Raw genomic sequence first — 21,916 nt, 5'->3', positions numbered from 1 at the left:
GGAAGTAGTTTTTAGTTTGTTTTTAGTTATAGCTATTTTAGGGGGATATCTGTGTGTGCAGGTGACTATTACTGTGCATAATTATTAGGCAACTTAACAAAAAACAAATATATACCCATTTCAATTATTTATTTTTACCAGTGAAACCAATATAACATCTCAACATTCACAAATATACATTTCTGACATTCAAAAACAAAACAAAAACAAATCAGTGACCAATATAGCCACCTTTCTTTGCAAGGACACTCAAAAGCCTGCCATCCATGGATTCTGTCAGTGTTTTGATCTGTTCACCATCAACATTGCATGCAGCAGCAACCACAGCCTCCCAGACACTGTTCAGAGAGGTGTACTGTTTTCCCTCCTTGTAAATCTCACATTTGATGATGGACCACAGGTTCTCAATGGGGTTCAGATCAGGTGAACAAGGAGGCCATGTCATTAGATTTTCTTCTTTTATACCCTTTCTTGCCAGCCACGCTGTGGAGTACTTGGACGCGTGTGATGGAGCATTGTCCTGCATGAAAATCATGTTTTTCTTGAAGGATGCAGACTTCTTCCTGTACCACTGCTTGAAGAAGGTGTCTTCCAGAAACTGGCAGTAGGACTGGGAGTTGAGCTTGACTCCATCCTCAACCCGAAAAGGCCCCACAAGCTCATCTTTGATGATACCAGCCCAAACCAGTACTCCACCTCCACCTTGCTGGCGTCTGAGTCGGACTGGAGCTCTCTGCCCTTTACCAATCCAGCCACGGGCCCATCCATCTGGCCCATCAAGACTCACTCTCATTTCATCAGTCCATAAAACCTTAGAAAAATCAGTCTTGAGATATTTCTTGGCCCAGTCTTGACGTTTCAGCTTGTGTGTCTTGTTCAGTGGTGGTCGTCTTTCAGCCTTTCTTACTTTGGCCATGTCTCTGAGTATTGCACACCTTGTGCTTTTGGGCACTCCAGTGATGTTGCAGCTCTGAAATATGGCCAAACTGGTGGCAAGTGGCATCTTGGCAGCTGCACGCTTGACTTTTCTCAGTTCATGGGCAGTTATTTTGCGCCTTGGTTTTTCCACACGCTTCTTGCGACCCTGTTGACTATTTTGAATGAAACGCTTGATTGTTCGATGATCACGCTTCAGAAGCTTTGCAATTTTAAGAGTGCTGCATCCCTCTGCAAGATATCTCACTATTTTTGACTTTTCTGAGCCTGTCAAGTCCTTCTTTTGACCCATTTTGCCAAAGGAAAGGAAGTTGCCTAATAATTATGCACACCTGATATAGGGTGTTGATGTCATTAGACCACACCCCTTCTCATTACAGAGATGCACATCACCTAATATGCTTAATTGGTAGTAGGCTTTCGAGCCTATACAGCTTGCAGTAAGACAACATGCATAAAGAGGATGATGTGGTCAAAAAACTCATTTGCCTAATAATTCTGCACTCCCTGTATAGCAAAAAACAGAGGCCTAGATTTGGAGTTCGGCGGTAGCCGTCAAAACCAGCGTTAGAGGCTCCTAACGCTGGTTTTGGCCGCCCGCTGGTATTTGGAGTCAGTGATTAAAGGGTCTAACTCTCACTTTTCAGCCGCGACTTTTCCATACCGCAGATCCCCCTACGCCATTTGCGTAGCCTATATTTTCAATGGGATCTTTCTAACGCTGGTATTTAGAGTCGTTTCTGAAGTGAGCGTTAGAGCTCTAACGACAAAATTTCAGCCGCCTGAAAATAGCAGGAGTTAAGAGCTTTCTGGCTAACGCCGGTTTATAAAGCTCTTAACTACTGTACCCTAAAGTACACTAACACCCATAAACTACCTATGCACCCCTAAACCGAGGTCCCCCCACACCGCCGCCACTCGATTAAAATTTTTAACCCCTAATCTGCCGACCGCCACCTACGTTATACTTATGTACCCCTAATCTGCTGCCCTTAACCCCGCCGACCCCTGTATTACATTTATTAACCCCTAACTTGCCCCCCACAACGTCGCCGCCAGCTACTTAAAATAATTAACCCCTAATCTTCCGACCGCAAATCGCCGCCACCTACGTTATCCCTATGTACCCCTAATCTGCTGCCCTAACATCGCCGACCCCTATATTATATTTATTAACCCCTAATCTGCCCCCCTCAACGTCGCCGACACCTGCCTACACTTATTAACCCCTAATCTGCCGAGCGGACCTGAGCGCTACTATAATAAATGTATTAACCCCTAATCCGCCTCACTAACCCTATCATAAATAGTATTAACCCCTAATCTGCCCTCCCTAACATCGCCGACACCTAACTTCAATTATTAACCCCTAATCTGCCGACCGGAGCTCACCGCTATTCTAATAAATGTATTAACCCCTAAAGCTAAGTCTAACCCTAACACTAACACCCCCCTAAGTTAAATATAATTTTTATCTAACGAAATAAATTAACTCTTATTAAATAAATGATTCCTATTTAAAGCTAAATACTTACCTGTAAAATAAATCCTAATATAGCTACAATATAAATTATAATTATATTATAGCTATTTTAGGATTAATATTTATTTTACAGGCAACTTTGTTATTATTTTAACCAGGTAAAATAGCTATTAAATAGTTAAGAACTATTTAATAGTTACCTAGTTAAAATAATAACAAATTTACCTGTAAAATAAATCCTAACCTAAGTTATAATTAAACCTAACACTACCCTATCAATAAAATAATTAAATAAACTACCTACAATTACCTACAATTAACCTAACACTACACTATCAATAAATTAATTAAACACAATTCCTACAAATAAATACAATTAAATAAACTAGCTAAAGTACAAAAAATAAAAAAGAACTAAGTTACAGAAAATAAAAAAATATTTACAAACATAAGAAAAATATTACAACAATTTTAAACTAATTACACCTACTCTAAGCCCCCTAATAAAATAACAAAGCCCCCCAAAATAAAAAATTCCCTACCCTATTCTAAATTAAAAAAGTTACAAGCTCTTTTACCTTACCAGCCCTGAACAGGGCCCTTTGTGGGGCATGCCCCAAGAAGTTCAGCTCTTTTGCCTGTAAAAAAAACCATACAATACCCCCCCCCCCAACATTACAACCCACCACCCACATACCCCTAATCTAACCCAAACCCCCCTTAAATAAACCTAACACTAAGCCCCTGAAGATCTTCCTACCTTGTCTTCACCATACCAGGTTCACCGATCCGTCCTGGCTCCAACATCTTCATCCAACCCAAGCGGGGGTTGGCGATCCATCATCCGGTGCTGAAGAGGTCCAGAAGAGGCTCCAAAGTCTGCCTCCTATCCGGCAAGAAGAGGACATCCGGACCGGCAAACATCTTCTCCAAGCGGCATCTTCAATCTTCTTCCATCCGGTGCGGAGCGGGTCCATCTTGAAGCAGGCGACGCGGATCCATCCTCTTCTTCCGTTGTCTCCCGACGAATAACGGTTCCTTTAAGGGACGTCATCCAAGATGGCGTCCCTCGAATTCCGATTGGCTGATAGGATTCTATCAGCCAATCGGAATTAAGGTAGGAATTTTCTGATTGGCTGATGGAATCAGCCAATCAGAATCAAGTTCAATCCGATTGGCTGATCCAATCAGCCAATCAGATTGAGCTCGCATTCTATTGGCTGTTCCGATCAGCCAATAGAATGCGAGCTCAATCTGATTGGCTGATTGGATCAGCCAATCGGATTGAACTTGATTCTGATTGGCTGATTCCATCAGCCAATCAGAAAATTCCTACCTTAATTCCGATTGGCTGATAGAATCCTATCAGCCAATCGGAATTCGAGGGACGCCATCTTGGATGACGTCCCTTAAAGGAACAGTCATTCGTCGTTCAGTCGTCGGTCCGGATGGATGTTCCGCGCTGGAGGTCTTCAGGATCCTGCCGCTTCGCTCCGGATGGAAGAAGATCAAAGATGCCGCTTGGAGAAGATGTTTGCCGGTCCGGATGTCCTCTTCTTGCCGGATAGGAGGAAGACTTTGGAGCACCGGATTATGGATCGCCAACCCCCGCTTGGGTTGGATGAAGATGTTGGAGCCAGGACGGATCGGTGATACCTGGATGGTGAAGACAAGGTAGGAAGATCTTCAGGGGCTTAGTGTTAGGTTTATTTAAGGGGGGTTTGGGTTAGATTAGGGGTATGTGGGTGGTGGGTTGTAATGTTGGGGGGGGGGGTATTGTATTTATTCTTTTACAGGCAAAAGAGCTGAAATTCTTGGGGCATGCCCCGCAAAGGGCCCTGTTCAGGGCTGGTAAGGTAAAAGAGCTTGTAACTTTTTTAATTTAGAATAGGGTAGGGAATTTTTTATTTTGGGGGGCTTTGTTATTTTATTAGGGGGCTTAGAGTAGGTGTAATTAGTTTAAAATTGTTGTAATATTTTTCTTATGTTTGTAAATATTTTTTTATTTTTTGTAACTTAGTTATTTTTTATTTTTTGTACTTTAGATAGTTTATTTAATTGTATTTATTTGTAGCAATTGTGTTTAATTAATTTATTGATAGTGTAGTGTTAGGTTAATTGTAGGTAATTGTAGGTAGTTTATTTAATTATTTTATTGATAGGGTAGTGTTAGGTTTAATTATATCTTAGGTTAGGATTTATTTTACAGGTAAATTTGTTATTATTTTAACTTGGTAACTATTAAATAGTTCTTAACTATTTAATAGTTATTGTACCTGGTTAAAATAATTACAAAGTTGCCTGTAAAATAAATATTAATCCTAAAATAGCTATAATATAATTATAATTTATATTGTAGCTATATTAGGGTTTATTTTACAGGTAAGTATTTAGCTTTAAATAGAAATAATTTCTTTAATAAGAGTTAATTTATTTCGTTAGATGTAAATTATATTTAACTTAGGGGGGTGTTAGTGTTAGGGTTAGACTTAGCTTTAGGGGTTAATACATTTATTAGAATAGCGGTGAGGTCCGCTCGGCAGATTAGGGGTTAATAATTGAAGGTAGCTGTCGGCGATGTTAGGGAGGGCAGATTAGGGGTTAATAGTATTTATGATAGGGTTAGTGAGGCGGATTAGGGGTTAATAACTTTATTATAGTAGCGCTCAGGTCCGCTCGGCAGATTAGGGGTTAATAAGTGTAGGCAGGTGTCGACGACGTTGAGGGGGGCAGATTAGGGGTTAATAAATATAATATAGGGGTCGGCGATGTTAGGGCAGCAGATTAGGGGTACATAGGGAGAACGTAGGTTGCGGCGGTTTACGGAGCGGCAGATTAGGGGTTAAAAAAAATATCCAGGGGTCAGCGATAGCGGGGGCGGCAGATTAGGGGTTAATAAGTGTAAGGTTAGGGGTGTTTAGACTCGGGGTACATGTTAGAGTGTTAGGTGCAGACGTAGGAAGTGTTTCCCCATAGGAAACAATGGGGCTGCGTTAGGAGCTGAACGCTGCTTTTTTGCAGGTGTTAGGTTTTTTTCAGCTCAAACAGCCCCATTGTTTCCTATGGGAGAATCGTGCACGAGCACGTTTTTGAGGCCGGCCGCGTCCGTAAGCAACTCTGGTATCGAGAGTTGCATTTGCGGTAAAAATGCTCTACGCTCCTTTTTTGAAGCCTAACGCAGCATTTGTTTGAACTCTCAATACCAGAGTTAATTTTATGGTGCGGCCAGAAAAAAGCCCGCGGAGCGTTAACAGCCCTTTTACCGCCGAACTCCAAATCTAGGCCAGAGAGAGATATTAAAATAGGTGGCCATTATTTTAAGTTGGACATAAAAAGATTTAGAGATATTGGACTTTATTTATAAAGCTTTGGATGCTGCTTTGGAACTCAAGCGTTTCAAGATATTGCAAACAGGCCTGAAATACTGGTTACTTAAAGGGACACTGAACCCAAATTTTTTCTTTCGAGATTCAGATAGAGCATGACATTTTAAGCAATTTCTACTTTACTCCTATTATCAAATTTTCTTTATTCTCTTGGTATCTTTATTTGAAAAGCAAGAATGTAAGTTTAGATGCCCATTTTTGGTGAACAACCTGGGTTGTTCTTGCTAATTGGTGGATAAATTCATCCACCAATAAAAACGTGCTGTCCAGAGTACTGAACCAAAAACAAGCTTAGATGCCTTCTTTTTTTAAAAAAAAATAGCAAGAGAACGAAGAACAATTGATAATAGGAGTAAATAAGAAAGTTGCTTAAAATTGCATGCTCTATCTGAATCACAAAAGAAAAAAAATGGGTTCAGTGTCCCTTTAACAGCTGCTACTTAAAGGGACAGTCTAGTCAAAATTATACTTTCATGATTCAGATATGGCATGCAATTTTAAGCAACTTTCCAATTTACTTCTATTATCTAATTTGCTCAATTCTTTAGATATCCTTTGTTGAAGAAATAGCAATGCACATGTGTGAGCCAATCAAACAAGGCCTTTATGTGCAGCAACCAATCAGAAGCTACTAAGCATATCTAGATATGATTTTCAGCAAGTGATATCAAGAGAATGAAGCAAATTAGATAAAAAAGTGAATTAGAAAGTTGTTTAAAATGACATGCTCTTTCTAAATCACGAAAGAAAAAAAATTGGATTTCATGTCCCTTTAATCTGTCCACCAAGGGTTAAATAATTTTGATGATGATCAGATGATTGATAAGCCCTGCTATCACATGCTTGGATACAAAAATGCAGAAGGTGCAGCTGCACAAGCTGCGATGCCAGGTGGACAGGTTACCGGGAACGAGCCTGGTCCGTCCGGAATTTGTTAAATGGGGCACACTGTGTAAAGGTGCCACTATAAGCATAGGTGTCAGACAGCAGATAAAACATTCCAGCAGAGATTTTGCAACTTATTTAATAACATCTGGAACAAACATTGGGTTTTATTGAGCATGTAATTTTAGGTAGATGAATAAAACTGAGTTTAGATGAGACTATTGGCTCTTTTTTTCACCATCAAAAACCCCATTCCTCAAGAATAATTTGCATAATGTTTTACATAATTGAAGCATTAGGAGATGAGGATTATGGTGCAATGAATATTACAGTAAGGAATATATAAAAAGGATGAACTGAATAGCTTATAATGCAAGGTTTATCAACAATAAAGCCATTTAAATAATTAGCGTTGTGAAAATGGAAACAGATAAAAAAAAAAAAAAGAATTCATTAAGCAGCTCGATATAAAGCTAATTCTTGTTCTAAATCCGTCTCTAGAGTTTTCATTTTTTATTCTCAAATCAACCATTTACAGTATTGCTACTTTTTTTCTTTACTGAAAGTTGTGGATTTGTAATTATAAATGATGCAATTATATAATGGAAGATTTCTACAATGTTCTATGTAAGATTCTGTTAGAAAAATGCATTGAACATTGTAAATCATCAAAATAAAATTAGAACATTGGTCAGTTACAGGAGGAATATAACATCTGTATTTCATTCTCTTGATCCATATGCTTGTTGCTTAGTAAATGATCTGAGCTTCCCAACTGATGTGATATTACATTCACTTCTTAAGTGGGTGAAGCTTAGAAAATATCACATAATTTTGTGTAAAAATGATAGGCATCTAGTCATGAATCTCTTCCATGAATGGTCTTTAATTTTCTAAAAATTGTATGGAAGTGACAATAATCTACTGTTAATATTATCTTTTATTTAGAAACATAATTAAATAATATATCTACAGCTGAGCTGGCTCTATGTTTACAGATCTCAAAACTGTTCCAGATCCTGTGGGACTGTCACATGCTGGAAGGTCTGGCCTGCTTCCTGCTCATAGATTCTTGGCCAGGGATAATTTCCAGTCCAACCATGGACACATAGTCAACCCCGCAACATGACTTGACTCCGCCCCTGAGTAGTAATTAATACCACCCCTTCACTTCTTGGAAAGGTTAATGTTGTGAGTAATGTTTAGCAAAGAGCCTGACAAATGCCCTATTAGCTTGCTCTCAATGCTCTCTTTATGTCATTAGCCATCATGATCTGTTATATCAACCTGGTCATTAATATGTATCAATGAATTGGTTGAATTTTCATGTGGCCTTTTACTTGAAAAAAACCCAATTAACTCTTCATTGATAAGCACAGTTACTTCTGATGACTAATGTTGTGAGCTAGCACATAATATATTTTTGTTGTGTGTTACAGGGCTCACTTATGGTCTTACAGGACACATACACATGACGGGCACTAGGCAATTGTCTAAATCAAACCAAATAAATAAATAATTACATTCAACAAACAACGATTATTAAAGAAAGTTTACAATCCCAGCAGAAAGATAATCTGTGAGATCAGCTAAAAACAAAACAGAGTTGAAAAATTCTTAAAACTTTTTGCAAATGTCATTGGATACAACAGACTTCTCTTGCAGCCTTTGTGTTAAAAAGCATAAGCTTTAAACGTATAAGGTGCCCTGGAGTCGCAGTAGGGAATCCCATTTGGCAACCACCCGTCCTGTTGGCAGATATTCTCTGTGTTATCCATATCTGTATGGCACTATGAACACTGGTAACACAGTGTAAAAATAAGACAATGAATAAATAATAAAGTAGCTCTAAGATGAAACCACAGACCTCAAATTGATTAAAATGATCTTTGTCTAGGAAAGGAAGCTTCTAAAAGCCTGCCATTTGTCAGAATATGGACAGAAAATACCATTTGCAGCTAGTACTGATCTATTGTACTGGGTCGAGAGGGGGACCTAATAGGAAGAAGGGCCTGGTCAGGTGTACAATTATATCTCTGTAGGTTGAAATCTCTTCCCCTTTGACCTCTCAGCACAATACTCTAGAGGGTAATACAGTAATTGCTGAATGATATGTGTGCCCTAAAAAGCTTTCCTCTAGGGATATTGCTATTAACCATAGGATAAGAGCACTGTGAAAGGTTATTACTACCCTAAATTATCCCACTAAAGATTTTTAAATTGCATTGTCACTAAGGGAACATCTAGAATAGTTTACCACATTGTTCCTTAAGTATTAATGCACAGAAAACAAAACAAAAAACAAAACATAATTTTGCATTCCTAAACGGAAGTTATTTAAATTCTGAAAAAATGATGAAATACTGGAACAAATGTACTAAACATGTATGCACAAATCCCTTTTTTTATATTATTTAAAAATCTAGTAAACAAACAGAGAAAACCTTTCTTGCAAAATATCACACTTGTTCTTTCTATAAAGTCTAGCCCCACATTTCTAGACAACCAAACGGATATACTACAGGATTGTTCAGGTCTGTGAACTAAATATTTTGGTCAAAATTAGGCTGCTCCAGAATGGCGACTAAGCACAAAACACCCCACAGTTAATCACTATAACTTTTTGTGTACACTAATCATGCCTTTGGGGATTAGACCCCCTAGTGGGGATGGCAGGAATCTATACATGGGCCTGTTGCCCAGTGTGGGAAGAGGGATATGGTTGCACCTCACTGATAAAGGCTCACAAAAGTCCAAAACGTACGTCCTGGGTTGCAATGTCTCTTGCTCAGAGAGGAAATGCTTATTTTTTGGGGGTTTCTTCGTCTCTGTTTCTTAAACAGGACTTTAATGATTTAGTAGAAGATAGTTCCTCTTGTTAAAAGGTGTGTTCTTGTAAAAAAAGAGACTGTTCTTGGGGTGGTGAAAAGTCATAAAACAATCTATAAGGCTTTTTTGTTCAATCCCTTGTTGAGCTCATCACTTTTTTGGTGAATGCTAATGCATTGGACCCTGTTTATGGGGCACTTGTTTAATAAAGAAGCTGACAGAGTCCATTATTAGTCTCAGATCCAATATTGTATAATTATGTACTAGATATTATGAGTGTCTATTGCATGAAGAATATGCAAGGTTGTGTTTTTAGATGCATAGTCCAGTAGCTAATATTGTTCTTAATATTTAGAAGCTGTGACTAAATTAACTTTGTTAATGGATCTGGATATAATGAGAAAACATTATGAAATAAGTCATATCCAGTAATAAACGATTAGCTATGATGCACTCTTAAAGCTGAGTCTATATGCATTAGAACACAGAATTTAAATCCAGCAAATAGTGTTCCTTTTTTTTTTTTTACAAAAACCCTATTAACCCATCATATCACAAGTTAATAACAAGAGGACCACACATGAGCTGCAATTTATTAGCAAAAGCTTAGTTCTCTGTTGTAAATAAAACTCTTTCTTTGACTGCATAAAAAAGGGTCCTGTAGGTATTTTTTATACAAAAAAAATCAACTCAATAACTAAATAATGCTAACCCCTACTGAAAACCATTGAAAAATATTACAATGACACATAAAATGAACAATAGGCTTATTTTGTTGTTTAAAAACCTAACCATGTTGCTGAAGAACAAAGATACCAATAGGTAGAAACCACACATTTGGTTCATTGATATTGTTACCCAAGTAAACCATATTAATAGATTTGAACCCTTTATGCATAAATATTACATGTTTTTACTTTTTCCCTTATTTATTTTTTCACTACAATCCTTGGACTCTCAAGCCATATAAAGATAACTGTGTTTACTACCAAGAAAATAGCACTAACATAGATGTTGTGTTTTCTTCTGTTGTTTTTTGCCAAAATGTGTGAACACTCACACACACACACACATATATATATATATATATATATATATATATATATATATATATATATATATATATATATATATATATAGTAAGAATCACATGCAAATTGACCAATATGGCTTATTTATTAATAAACTAATTAAATTAATCCATTTAAAACAGTTTACATGTTTTTTAAACCTTTTAGCCTTGCATATAAGACATTAAGTTGTTTTTTTCCTTCATCTGTTCATGTTTTTCATTGTCAATTATAACATCTGGTAGTACAAGCTTTACTGAGATACCAAACCCACTTACACCAAATGAAAAAAGGAAGCCTGTAAATGGAGATATCAGCTTTTGCTTTTTTAAGGGAGAGATGCCCCCTGACAACAATATGAATATTTTTTTTATTTTTTTATTAAATGTCTATACCTTGGTCATCTTAAAGTCTTACCTTAGATTAAGCTGCAAATAGCCTACTGCACCTTTTCTATATCATGCAGGAAGAATGGTGAAAACGTTATTTTAAAATTAATATTGTTTCTGGACACTTTAAAATGGCTGCCAAGCTCAACCCACTGATGACATCAAGATCTGGGCTGCATATGGCATCCAATCACAAAAGGCTCACTAGTTGGATTCAAATGCTGTCAATGCTATTCAGCAGAGTGCCTAGATGCAGCCCAGATCCTGATGTCATCAGTGGGCTGAGCTTGGCAGCCCTTTCAAAGTGACCAGAAACAATATTCATTTCAAAATAACTTTTTTACTGTTTCTGCTGCATGATATAAAAAGGGGTGCAGGAGGCTATTCACAGCTTAATCTAAGATAAGACTTTAAGAATATTAAGGTGTAGATCGTCCCTTTAAAAATAGATTTAGAAAAAAGGGGGAGAACAGGTGCTCAAACGCAACCCCACTGACTAGTACAAAGGGACCCCCTCTAATATGGCCCCCAACAGAATAAAAGTGGTTAAAACAAGGGATGTAAGGGCGCTAATAGTTTAGCTGGGGAAAAGGAAGAGACCTTGACGAGGTACCTGGGCTTTTCCCATTTGGCCAGATGCGGTAACTAACTCTTCCATTGCTGCTTTTTATCTTAGTTGAGAGCTTGGGAGTGAGTGCAGGACTTCCTCTGTGTGCTATATTAATGTATTATTTTTTTGTAATTTTCCCTGTTTGGGCCTTGCACCCAGGCATGTCTGGGGCTAACTGCCTGTGACTTCCTGAGAGTACTGTTTTGCACCCAGGGCTGTGCATGTTACAGGGTCATTGGATGTGTACCCGGTCCAGCCTGAGAGTGCTGACCCCACCCGTGTTTCGTATATATATATATATATATATATATATATATATATATATATACAGGAAATATATCTAAATATATGGATAAGTATATGTCTAAAAAGTAGCTTGATCAAGCAGTTTATAATAGAAATAAATTTTATACATAAATTAAAGATTAATACAACTCGAATATTCTAAAACTGAAGTGCCAATAATAAGCAACAATAATAATGTTTAATGACTCTTTGTTCCCCTTCCATACAATAAGTATGTCATCTATGTAACGTTTATAGGTCAGAAGGTGTTTTACTAAGCCACTCGAACCCAGGAATTCTGTTTCCCAGTTCCTCACAAAGAGATTTGCGTAGCTTGGTGCAAACCTGGTGCCCATCACTGTCCCTTTAATTTGGACATACATTTTGCTATTAAAGGAAAAAAACATTGTTGTCTAATATGAACCTTATGTTTTCTAGTATGAAGTCTTTCTGTTCATTATCTATCTCTATATCTTCTTCAAGAAATTTGGATACTGCCTCAATGCCTAAAGTATGTTCTATATTAGTATAAAGTGAAGTGACATCACATGTGGCCAGGAATAGTTCACCTTCTATTCTAATGGCATCTAAGATTTGGAGAACTTGTGTTTAATACTTCAGTTATTGTCATATATTTATTTACCATGTACTTCACCTTTAAGAAACAAACCTCTTAATTCATTTACTACAGCTTTAAGAAAACAAAACTCTTTCATTTTGTACTACAGCTTTAAGAAAACAAACCTCCTCAATCCAACACCTGTATAAATCAGCAGCACTTCCTTTCCTCAGTGCTTGGTAATTCTCATTCACTTCAGGAGATGCTAAGTCTGTTCTAAAACAACTTATTTGCCTCTAATAACTTTGCAGGATCTACACTATAATTGCACAGATTAAATCTCCTTTTGGATTCTCTTACAGCATTTCCTTGCTGTTCTGTTTAAGCTTTGCCTTCAGCTGGAACATCACACTCCAACTTAATAGAGGGACACTCAATCAAAATTAAACTTTCATTATTCAGATAGAGCAGCCATTTTAAACAACTTTCCAATTTATTTCCATTAACAAAATGTGCACACTCTTTTTATATTTAAACTTTTTGAGTCACCAGCTCCTACTGAGCATGTGCAAGAATAAGTGTATGCATTTGTGAATGAGTGATGCCTGTTACATGGTATGTGTATGCATTTGTGATTGGCTGATGGCTGTCACATGGTACCTGTATGCATTTGTGAATAGCTGATGGCTGTCACATGGTACGTGTATGCATTTGTGATTGGCTGATGGCTGTCACATGGTACAGGGGGAGTGGAAAAAGACATAACTTTTAAAATTGTCACAAAAAAAAATCTACTACTTATTTGAAGTTCAGGCTAAGTGCTATTGCATTGTCTTGTTATCTTGCATTGGTTGATTATGCAAATCTACTGTGTTGACTGTATTCACAGTTTGCACTGCATAGGATTCAACTACCAATTTCTGGATAAGGTTTGGTCTTCATTTCAAAATATCTGCAGTGTTTCTCATCATTCATTGATTGAGGTAGAACCTTTCATGTCATTCATTACTTTTGCCTAAATATAAAAGTAACCCTTTAACTTGTCATATGCTAAACGTTACACATAAATATATACTCATTTAACTTAAACTCCTGTATGCATACAACACTGTGCACATATTTGTATCTACAGCAAGGTTGTGATTTCATGTTTACTCTGTTGCGCTTCCCCACTACAACCATAAGACAACATCAGAGTTAAACTAAAATCTTTACCTAAGAATAATTAAGCAGAATCTTTTCTCAATTCTGTGAATTATTTACAACAACCTGTTGCGATCCTATTTGTTTTATATTTTCACTTTGCAAGATTTCTGCTACATAAAATGAAATAATAAGAATCGGCAGTCCGCTTTAGTAGGATCTCTTTTTAGTTCCTTATAGGTTGTTAAGTCATTTAGGAGTCTGCTTCTTTCAGATAATAATCTTTATCCATTATCACTAAAAAAAATGTTCTTTCAGACAGAGCATACAAAAAAAAGATCCAATCTACTTCTATTATCAAATTGACTTAGTCCCCATGATATTGTTTGTTGGAGAGATATCTAGGTAGGTGTCTGGATCAGAACATAACAGGAAGTACTGCTGCCCTCTAGTGCTCTTACAAATGGATTGCATTCTTGCTAAACTGCTGCCATCTAGTGCTCTTACAAATGGATTGCATTCTTGCTAAACTGCTGTCATATAGTGCTCTTACAAATGGATTGCATTCTTGCTAAACTGCTGCCCTCTAGTGCTCTTACAAATGGATTGCATTCTTGCTAAACTGCTGCCCTCTAGTGCTCTTACAAATGGATTGCATTCTTGCTAAACTGCTGTCATATAGTGCTCTAGACCAGTGATTTTTAACCTTTTTTTTTTGCTGTGGCACACTTTTTTACATAAAAAAATCCTGTGGCCCACCACCATCCCAAATTGTAGCATTGTATGCATTGTGCTGTTATGCCATGCCTCCTACAAACTACCTCTGCACTGGGAGTAAAAAAACAAGCAAAGTTTAAAAAATGTCACACTGTTGTCAGTCTGCCGTGGCACACCTGAGGATCTCTCACGGCACACTAGTGTGCCACGGCACACTGGTTGAAAAACACTGCTCTAGACACATGCATGCTCCTGGCCTTATGTCCCAGATTTTAAACAAAAGATACCAAGAGAACAAATAACATTTGATAACAGAAGTAAATTAGAAACGTGTGTAAAATTGTGTGCTCTGTCTAAATAATGAAAGAAAAGCATTGGTCTGCATTCTCTATATTTTGTATTTGGATTCATAGACAAGTCTTGTTAGAATAGCAAACCTTGGCATATTTCCCTAAGGCGGCATGGTAAAAAAAAAAAAGTTGTTGCCATTCTGAATGTAGTCCTAATGCCCACCAAATTAGACGCACACACACAACAATATTTTGATTCTGAACTAGTGATGCTAACCTAAGTAACAGAGATGTCAAATATTAATACATTATAGTGAAAATACCATCTGGACTAATTGAAAAATAATTGCTTTTCAGCAGAATAAACCTTAATCAGGCATGTGTTAATAACTTCATTAAACATTTTTTTCTAATTTTCACATTTTATTATTTATTATATATATAAATAATTATAAGGTTAAAGTGAATAGGTTGCTGCTTCTATATAAATATGATGCAGAACATTCCACCACATGTGAAACAAAATGGGAATAGGAATATCTCTTGTGACTTTTATGAGCACGTCTTATTGCTACGCTAATGACATCCTCAGCACTGATATAATGATCACTGCGTTTCTTTCATAGATAACTGAAGCAGTGCATTATAATTGGGACTTCCAATGGCTGCAGCTGTAAGCCATCAATTATTCCGGACTTTCCAGTCTCATTATCCGATTACTTTTTTTTTGTTTATGATGTTTCTGTTCACTGCATATTGATCATATGTTATAAACTGACGTCTAACCCCTAGTATGTTACATGATAAATTGTCCAATTGAGGTTTTCATATTGTGGTTTTAAAGACCAAGTCTAAATTATAATTATGTGACTACTCATTGTATAACAATGATCTGTAATTCACTACTGCTTCCTTATATCCAGTTACTGCAGATGATCATTTTTACTACAAATGTTTTGTTAATGAATAACCTTTTTGTCATTTGATTCATGTAGATTTTTAGAATCTATTCTCTCAGCTTCATTGGATACAATACAGCAAGGTCAATTTGCTCTGTTGTATACAATGGGCTGGAAAATATTGTTTGCTGCATTATAAAATCAAATGCTCAGTACATTATGCTTGTGTAGCAAGCAGGGACTTGATATTCCCACATTATTGAAATAAATGTCAATTAAACTTATAGAAAAAAAAGGAAAGTATAAACTATGTGATTAAATGCATTGTATACTATACAGGCAGAATGTATTTGTGCATGATGGGAATCTTATATTTACAGTAGGTGACTCTAAATATTGTGTTCCGGAACAAATTCAACTTGAAAAATAGAACCGGGGCTTTAAATCAAAATGTAAAGTCTGATCTTTGACCCAAAAGCTATTGTCCCACATCATATATAGTAGTGGATTAAAAAATCCATCTTCATTATCTTACCATAGTACATTTTAGCTTTTTAAAAATGTTTTATTATTAATTTGTTTGCTCTTAATTTGATTCATGCTGATTTCTATTATAGCTTTATCATAGCAAACATATAAATTAATCACCATTATAAACCTATGAAGTGTTTACAATTAAAACATTAACATATAAATACTTGTTCATTATTGAAATGATTTCATATGAAGCAATATACACCCCACTGTACTACACAATTGATATGGTAAAAACTGTAATTCATTTAGTGCTAGGTTACAAGTGGAATACTAATTTATCGCTCACCCGCAAATAGAATATTCACTGATTTACGGGGGCTTGATAAATAACCAGCCATTACAAGTGCTCATAATGGCTGGTTAATTTTATAAATGTCTCCCAATAGACCCCAAAATACAGTGGTGTGTCGTTTATTAAAAAAAAAAGTAGCATTTTTACTTTTTAATAAAATAACTGCAATAAGCATTTATGAGAGGTTAAATTTGGCGGGCGTGGAGTATTAGAAAAAAAACGGCACTGAAAAGTGCCTTTACATTGCGGTCTATGGGAACTGTGTGTTCAGTGTAAATATATATGTATAGATATATATTTAGATTTGTTGCTCATTGACTTACACCCTTCACTGTGCTAGTTCTCATGCTGTGTCTTACTCCATGAGAACGAGGCTCCCTATTGGAGCATATGGAAGCGGGCTCTCATTAGGGCAATGCTTTGGTGCAATGTGAACGCAAGGTTGCGTTCGCATTGCACCTCACTTGTAATACCAGCGCACATTTGTGTTCACTGGTATTACTAAGTTGAGCACAAATATAGCTTTTGTGGAAGCAATATTTTGTGCTCAACGTTTAATCTGGCCCTAAATAGGTCTAACAAAGCTTGCTTCTTACTATGTGGACCTTCTAAGCACTATACATTGGGATGTTTATTGCTTCATATAAATTAATAGAGTTCAATTTTTATCAATAAATGCTACACTTATGGAATGCCACTGATACATATATTAGGTAGATGAGGATGGTGCTGTGTTCTTGTATTTTAGTCATTTAGGAGTTTACTAATCCTAGCAGCAGAGGATCTTAATCACGCTATCTGCAAGTGTTGGTACCAACGTGAGGCTGAAACCTTTTTTCTTGTGGAGAATTAAGCTTGAGGATAGTATATATACAATACCAGTCAGAAATGCCAGTTATACATTTAGTAGAGGTAATGGAATAATAGCACGTTATAACAGCTTTGTGTAATATGTGACCTATGGGACAGGTAAACTAAATTGAGACACAAAAAATACACAAAACATCCGGTAACAAGGATATTTTTAAAATAAAATTCTAATTGTGCACTTTTGTAATGTCTGCATCTCCTCCCCATACAAAAATGCAGTGTATGCCCCTCAGCGAGACACCCTGTTTTAGATCATTCCACCATGGAAATAGAAGAACTGGTGGGCATTCTTTAATAATCTCGCCAGCCAAGAGAACTTTAGAGCATTGGCCCTGTGGGGTAACATAGGCAAAAGGTTGATTGGGAACATTGTTAGATGCCAGTGCAAGCATTTAACCCTCAAAGCATTGTGAAAGAGAGCAGGCAAACGGTTAATACACTCTTGCTCCCTAGTTTGCAACTATTGTAGTATGAGCAAGTAGTGTTTTGTAAGTTAATCCCTAATTGGGGTAAAACTTTCATTGCCTTGGGAATCATAAGACCAACATTTTTTAAAAGGAGAGGGATTACTATAATAGCCATGCTATGTGCAAATATATTACACAAGTTAATTGATTCATATAAACAATAATTACACATTTTTCATTTTGTTTAATAATTTGAAGAACTTTAGGTGAATAATGAATTGCACCAATGGATACATCACATTTAAACAAACTGACCAATTAACATTCAGTGCTACAGAATATGAAAGCAATGTTATGGAATTTGGCTGTGTTTTATAAATAAATGCTAATAATAATTTGCCTTTTTCCTGCCATTGTGTTTCTGGCGAGTCTGAAGGCTCGCCAGAAACATGGGGCATCAAGCTCCCTACGGATCTTGATAGATATGCCCCTAAACCTCCTTAGACATGACAACTTTGAAGACATTAAAGCCTCTAACCTAGTCTATAATGAGGAATGAGAAGTGTATTTCCTTGCCTTAAACAGGGGTTTTCCAGTGAGGATTCTAGGCGGGTGAAGAGGGTGCTAAGCACCAATCATTCTTATAGAACCCCTTTTACTCAAAGATGTCATAGCCAGAAATCTGCAAGTCAGTGACTTTCAATGTGTTCTTTGCGTGTTCCAACACAAAATAAAAAAGGTAATCGGGGGGGGGGGGGGGTAGGTGGCTTTAAATACGAAAAGCAGAAATATGTAGTAAAGACTGGTGGTCACTAGTACTAATGCCCACTGCCCATAGTATGAAGCTTTGTGGCAAACCTATGATGGCACCACCTGAGGTCTATAGCTACTAGATATATACAGACAAGAAATGTTCATTCAGATTAACCTTTTATTCTAAATATTCAGGTCAATTTGTGTCCCTGAATATTTGGTGGCTGCACTATTGATATTTAATTTGTTTAACACAAAATGAATACTGAATTTGCATTAAACATTTATATTAGTTTTCATTAAAACAAATGTAAAGGTTACAAAGCTACAGGTGAAAAAGTTCACCTGTAGCTACAATACTCACCTTGATGTGTTCTGGAGAGCATGGAGAGCTCGCTAAGGTAGCTATTAACTCCTTAATAAATGTAAACAAATTTATACTGATGATTTTTGTCAGTATTTTTTTGTTTTCTTTAATTTTCATTGGTGCATTCATTTGGATATTCATGTAATGTACGGAAACATCACTCATAAGTCCCCCTAGAGCTTTCACTGACTAGTTTAAAGGGAAAGTAAACACCTTGTATTTCTGTTGTGTTACTATAGAATAACATATCAGCCAAGTCTAAACATTTTTTTAAATAAAAATAACATCTTGTTTACTGCAATTGTTTTTCAATAGTTAAACCACCATCCACCCACTTATCTTATTTGGAGTGAATTGTTTTATAGTTTGCTATCTAATAAATTATGGAAAGATATGTAGCATTGTTAACCCTGAGAAGTCAGTAGGGTGTGTTTCCAGCTTGGACAATTAGAAAATCTACAATTTTAAGAGCTTAATCACATGAAAAGGGGACAAAATAAACAATACACGTATATTTCACATTTGTTTAACTGTATAACTAAACTAATTATCTAATAAAAACTCAAGGTGCTTGCTGTTGTAACATTTGCACATTGGTGTAGATTCAATACAACTCCTGGAACTAATATCTAACTGAAAAAAAACCTAATTACAACTTCACAACAAGAAAATTGTAGAATTTATAAAGATTTGTAGACGCCCCCTCCTCACAGGTGTGAGTTGTGTGATCAACTCCATAATAATTAAATAGTTTAATCTCTCTTCTAACTATTTGCCACCGCATAGAACAAACTCCATCGTGAAAGACACCGATTTTATAAAAACACCAGCTTGAGCTTCGGACCCTGGCTCTACGCAGAGAACGCCAACAGACAGCCCCTTGTTCACCTCTGTGAGGTGCCTACTTTAGCCAAAAAAAAACTGATGTGAAAACCCATTTATCAATCAAGTGTGTAACAGTTGTAATAAGTGTTTTTTCCATGGTCATTGACGTTCACATTTAAATGTGCATTGTACTATTAATTGGGACACTTACAATTATATATGATAATAGCAGGTATACCAGTTAACAAATAATAAAAAATAGGTACAGAGAAGATAAATTAATTTCAAACATGATACACTCGCCTGAAAAGTTAGGCCCCTCTTGATACAAATCTAGCCCATTGCATATTGAGCATACTTGCTACCTGAAATGGCTTATAGTTTGCATATGATTTGTAAAATGAAATAAGTCTTTTTCACATCTGCAGTTAGCGAACAATCTAATGGTGTGCATACAACTGTTCTATATAATGACGCATGTGAATAAACTGAAGTGTAGCCTCTTATGCTTAACGTCAGAAAATTTATCAGGAGTTTTGCATGAATCTTAACCTTTTAAAATAGTTGTGAAGACTAGCAGTGAGATTCTAAGCCTGTAGAGAGGACATTGATCAGCTGCGGACAGCATACTGCAGGAACAATCACCTATTATGGATAACACAGATCAAGAACGTTGTCTTTTTCTTCTTCAATAAAACTTGAAAATTTGAACAAAGTGACCATTGGTAATGAAGTACGGCTTTGATAAACTTTTCTTTGATGCAATGTGTTTTAGATCAGGAATCCGATGAAGAGCTACGATGTATCAAGACAGGAGCTGAGGAAAAGATGACATGAACCTGCAAACCTTCCGTCTTCATCCATAGCAATAAAGATATTGTATAAAACGCCAGGATACAAATCTTAACCCTACAGTGTTTAGTACACTTTTAATATTGATAGTTAATACTTCATTGAAAGGAAAAGCACACTGCTAGATGGATTAGAACAATGATGTAAAAAAGAATTCTCTGTAACATGACTGCTGTTTTGTTCATTTAAGGTTACAGTGGATTAGCAGTTACACAAACTATAAAACATTTATTCTCTATGCACAGACTGCTTTCAACTCTTGCACTGCTCTAGAAGGACAGTAACGTTTTTTTGTATTTTGCATTTAAAAGTAATGCAGCTCTTAGAACTTAATGCTTCCATGTAGAGTTTCTGAAAACTTTTCATAAGGTACATTAGAAGACTATTTGGTGCTAATTTCAGTGCCGTGCCCTCATTTTTCTTTTATAGAACAGGTAAACAGTACAGCCAAATATTCAGGTATAGGAAAAAGCACCACACTTTGTCAGGCATGGAACACAGAAGTAGTCACTTCCATGTTCATAAAAATAAAGCAAAGCAACAATGTTTCCGGCCCGCAATCAGCCCTAAGTGGTGATTGTAGGCGAAAAATGCTGTTGCTTTGCTTTGGATCCTGACATGAGATAAAATAAAGGTCCCTTTTTAAAGGACAGTACAGCCAATTAGTTGTAGTACCAACTACCCCATAGACATAGCAGAGCAAACGCCTACTGTTATGCATAGAACCTAGGTATCCTCTGTTATAGCCTAAGAATCTTCTATGACAGCACAAGCATGTTCCATTTAGTCTGTGGTGGGTGGGTGGGTACTGTAGTTCATTGATAGAACACAAAATAGGTCATTAGCTAGCTTTATCTCTGACCTTATACACCTTTCATAGATATATATTTTATATAAATCTCAATAAATGTTTATTTTCATCCATTTGACTGTGTCCATTTAAATTATGTCTTTAAATTGTGGTTTAACTCCAGTTTGTTGTGCATGCATCATTTGCTATGCAATCAAAACATATTTGTATTCCATAACATCAAAGGAAAATCTAGATTAGTTCTGCACTTTCTACCAATTGCCATGATATTGGTAAATTTTATGAAATTCATGAGATCAGTGAATTTCAATATAAAGTTTAACGCTTGAGATTTTTTAAATTAACCTAATTATACCTTAATGTATATTTACACACATGTACCTGTTCATCATATCTGTAACTATACTCACCCTTCCACAATAAAGGGACATTTAACTAAATGTTGTATATATACATAGCATGTATCAGCAGTTAATTATTGCATCACAAAAGATCTTTATACAAAAGAAGTTTAGTAAATGTATTTAAAGGGATAGTCTAGTCAACATTAAACTTTCATTATTCAGATAGAGCATACAATTTTAAGCAACTTTCTAATTGGCTACATTTAGACACCAATCAGGAAAAGCTACCCAGGTGCTGAACCAAAAATGGGCCGGCTCCTAAGCTTACATACTTGCTTTTTCAAATAAAGATACCAATAGAACAAAGAAAAATTGAT

Source organism: Bombina bombina, chromosome 8 (genome assembly GCF_027579735.1).
Source record: "Bombina bombina isolate aBomBom1 chromosome 8, aBomBom1.pri, whole genome shotgun sequence".
NCBI lineage: Eukaryota > Metazoa > Chordata > Amphibia > Anura > Bombinatoridae > Bombina > Bombina bombina.
Note: the sequence above shows the minus strand (reverse complement) of the source record.